Raw genomic sequence first — 5,005 nt, forward strand, 5'->3', positions numbered from 1 at the left:
GCGTCCGATCGTGAAACATAGTTCTATAAAAATTTACGCTCTTTATTTTTGTGTTTCCGAATATTATCATTGCGTCTACATCCCTTACAGAAATTTAATATACTGTCGAATTCTTAAATACTATAAAACAGTAATTACTTATTTCAAGTATTAAAAGCACCATTGTTCATTATACTTCAAATAAATAATTAATTACTGTCTTAATAAATTCTTTTTAAAGTATGTTTTTTCAATAAACTGGTTAGTATTAAATTTCTGTAAGGAACTGATTTATTAGATTATTATCGTTACGACTGATAACAAGCGCACGTGCACTTGTATAATTAATCAATATGCTCAAATCTACGTAAAACTATTGACACATTTTTTAGGTTTATTCGAAATTAGTATGATCGATATTGCTGGATGCTAAGGCGATATGGTCCTTCAATGTTATTTCGTCTGAAAATAATCTGATCTCTTACTTACGTGATTACGAATTCAATCTTCTAATCCATATTTGATGAATTTTTTGGATCACGTATGCGAACGATCCGAAGATATAAATATCACCAGGCACTGTAAAATATAATAGACGTCTGCATTGTGAAATACGATCGTCTACAACTTACAGCATTATTTATATATTATTCCGTATACGAAAATAGATCTCTGTGAACACCAACTTACAATGTACTTTGCTAAGCATACTTTGATTATTCTCTTCAAGCAACTGGCACGTTACGTGTTCTTCAATTTCTTAAGTATATTGGTGATAAAAGAAAAACGAATAACATTCACTATAGTGTTTCTAATCCTTTTTATTTCTTTCTTCTTTATTTAATTGATATGAATTTAAATTGAAAATAAAATATAGTTAAATTAAACGTTTTATTATACGAATATTTTATATAACGAAACACATGTATTTTAGTTTTAGCAATCGAAACTGAATTGAGATCACTTTCTTGCCTATTTTCAACTGGATTCAATTGCATTGAAAAAACTGCATCTCTTATTCATTATTTTGAGCAGTATACATATTGCGCAGAAAAAGTTAATATTATTTTTATATTGAAAGCCATAGAAATATGCTCCATGAAATTTCTATAAATGAATAAAACGCATTCAGATTGAAAAGGATTTATTTTAATCCATTCTCGTTTACTGGAACGTGAATATTTCATACGCAAAATAAGACTGCAAAGTATATTAATATTACTTTGATACCGATAATATTCATTACTGACAAAATATTTTGTATTTAATATGCGGCAATGTATTTCTAGAATTGTGACGTGTTCAATGTTTCATATATTTGTGAATTTTATTGTCAAACGAATGCATGATTAACAATTAAATGCTAGAATACGTCGAGCAGACAGATCTGCCAGTGGCGAATTATAGCGCTATAAAAAATGCATGTCTCAAACGGTACCATTGATTTATTTTAGTACTGTAAAATGCATTTTTAAGAGTTGTTGTAAATATACTTTAGCTAAATGCTACTTAAACAACGTCGTTACTTCATTTACCGTACCATTTCACGATTTTATCATAAAAAAAATTTTTTACACTAGATAATTGTCAAAAGCTACAAAATCACAAAAGAAGTTTGTGTGACAAAGTTTGGTGTGTTTATCGGATCAATACCCACGTAATAACGTACATTTTAAAAATAAACTTTGAAGTGAGAGTTACATCTAATATAGCCAATAAACTCTGCACCAAGATTTTTATTGATTATTGAAAGTCACTCTGTTGATTTCTTGGAAGAATTTATCTGTGGAATGATGCGTGGTCATTGTTGATGCGTTCCCGAAGCGTCTTAGAGTTTGCGTTAAAGATAAAAGTGACTATCTTGAATGTTTATTTTTAACATTTAATGAGATATAACTAATCCAGTGTTTTGTAAATATATAAATTATTAATAATTTAATAAACACAAAACTTTGTACTTAAACTTTTTTATCACCCTAATAATATTTTTGGGCATAATTTTATGTTCCTTCATAATCATAGTTCCAATTCTGATCCAGTCAGGGTCTTTGATCTTTACTTTCAACAAAAAATTCTATTCTGGTTTTATATTCCTATCTTTTAAAAATATACATATTTGCACATAGAAATTCGTAAACTAATGATGAAGATTACAATAAATCAATATTCGATGCAAACTATCAATGTAATACTTACTTTTTATCTTCTAAGTTTAAGAATTAAAAAAGATAAGGATTAAATTAAATCTCTCTCTCTCGAGGTTAACCTATATTGATAGAAATGGACATTAATCGTCCAAATTCTCGCGCTGAATGTTGATTCATTGTAATCTTCATAATTAATCTCCGGATTTCTATGCAAATACATACATTTTGATAAAAATGGATCTGATTGAAGTTAAAACGGAGAAAATTGTTAAAACAATGACAGAATGAAAAACCAGGTAAAGTAGGCACATTTTTATATGAGAGATAATATTTATGTATATATATTATTTTATGATATAAATCAATAATGTTTTATAAACGTACATGTGTACATACAAAGCTAAATGATACAAAATAAATCAGTGATCCAGGAAAGGACGCTTGCACGATTTATTCTGCGTAAGGTATCGGCTAGAGCGGTACTCGGAAGAGATAAAGAAGGGTGAAAACGAACGCGTGATACGGGACTAAAGATTTCTCGCGTAAAGATTGAATGTAGAAACTGCGGTTTCTTGAACTTCTGTGAAAGCTCCCCGAGGCTCGGAACTCCATGAATATTAAATCGAATGGCGAATTCGTAATATATATATATATATATATATGTAAAAAAAAAATACGTGTATTCGAACGATGTGCCACGTGCATAACTAGAACGAAAAATCCTATGAAACTCGCTGCGCATCAGGAAAAAGAGTAAATATACTAGCTAATCGTAGCTGGAGATCAAGACCAATATACGCTCGTTAACATTTGACTTCGAAGTCACAATGGTCAAAAACCACGCGGGACAACACTCATGCATATGCTACACGAGGAAATAAATACGATGAACATCGTTAATTACAAAGGGACGAAAGTCGCAATCTACTATGATATTATCATACAATACGCTCGTCCGCAAGCGTGAGCGAGGCGACTCGTGGCCGAAAATTAGCCGCGATCTACTCTCTACGCTCGTTTTATTTTTTCGCGCTCATCAACCGTTTCGGCAGTTGTTCGCGATAGGTCTATTAAATTTCTACATTAAATCTGTACACGATTAGACCGCAATGAAAAGGAGACAACGACACAAACGATAGCGCGAAAAGGTAGACATTCCCGCGCAACGGTCAGACACTCTTTTTTTTTTTTTTCTTTAATTTCTCTCGTATGTGTGTGTGAACAGACGAGTATTTTTAAGACTACACGAATTGAATATCCGAATATTAGAATATCTCGACATTCGTAGATAATTCGAGGAATCTTAGAGTAGAAGACGATAGGCTTTATGGCATTAATGTGATACGTGATAAAAACGAGGTCTTTCATATCACATCGCTTTACACGATATTGTGAGTAATTCGGCTTACCAAAGAATTCTAACAGATAACAACGAATTACGCGGATGGACATTCGAGATATTCAAATTATTCGAACATTCAGCACGTATTGTAGTCAAATATTGAATCGTACCGACGGCTTCGATCGTCAGCAAATCGGAGCATCGCCACGTGATAATCTAACAACCGTGTGTCGCCACACATTTCTCTTAATATATATATATATATATAATTCATGTATTTTTTTATAATATAAAGGTATGTATATATTATATATATTAACGCAACTTTCATTTGAATGTGAAACAGCCCATGCACGATCTATCGATCTGCATATAAATTTCGCGTGATATTTCTCTAATATATTTAATTTTACGTATAGCTCGAATGCTTAGATTCGCGCAATAGTCTTTTGCTACGTAAATCGTAGGATCATGCGTGGGCCTTTTAAATCTAAAGCGCAACACGATTCTCATCTCTATAATATATAATAAACGCGAACTCTATATAATAATACGAATGAGGAGATATATCGTTATTATAAATATCGTTGACTTTGTTTTTAAAATATAATCAAACTTTCTTGCAAAATCCATGACTGGCAGTCAATGGTTGGTCGAGAGTTCACGTTAATCAGTTTGTCAATTCTTCTAAACGTATAAAATTCGAAAAATAAAGCTCTATAAAACGACGCATAAAACACACATGAGATTCGTTAATAAATGTCGATTATCGTACACAGAAAATCAACAAAAATTATAAAATGTTCGTAATATAGTTTGAATAGAGAGAAATTCATGTAAACACAGATATTTTAAAGTGTATTTTATATATGTTATATATATATATACACACATATATAATTGGAAATAAAAAAATTTTTTACATATTTTTTCATTTCAAATTATACTTTAAAATATAGGTGGAAATGGAAAATTCTGTACCGTCACATAATTTCGATCTAATTCCATCAAATTTCCATCTCTTCGGTCAGCATTTTTTATTAGAAAAAAGATTTAAGGATAAAGACATCAAAGATCACAGTTCTACAGTATTTCACAGATCTTGGACAAGAAACCTATTACAAAGGAATGTTTAAACATGTAAAACGTTGGGATAATTGTCTCAATGTTTACAATGGAAAAATGTATTTATTTCTTTTTATTGTCATTTTTTTCTTGATTTTTTAAATAATTTTTATTTAATTTTAATTTGTATCTTAATTATCCAACAATCAAAAAAATATTGCGATTTAAAATGTCATTAATATATCAAACACAAATTATATCAATTTTACATATACATATTATACATTTATACGTAAAAAGATCTATAATGGTATAACACAGCAAATTGTTATGCTCTTCTCTCTTTCTAATAATAATAATTTGCAGATTATAATTTTAGCTTGGATTACACATCAGTATCGCAATAAAAAAACGTTGATTAAATTTTATAGCAATTTGTACCTAATTTAGATGAGAAAAAATGTTATACTGT

Source organism: Trachymyrmex cornetzi, unplaced genomic scaffold, assembly GCF_001594075.2.
Source record: "Trachymyrmex cornetzi isolate Tcor2-1 unplaced genomic scaffold, Tcor1.1 scaffold16, whole genome shotgun sequence".
Taxonomy (NCBI): domain Eukaryota; kingdom Metazoa; phylum Arthropoda; class Insecta; order Hymenoptera; family Formicidae; genus Trachymyrmex; species Trachymyrmex cornetzi.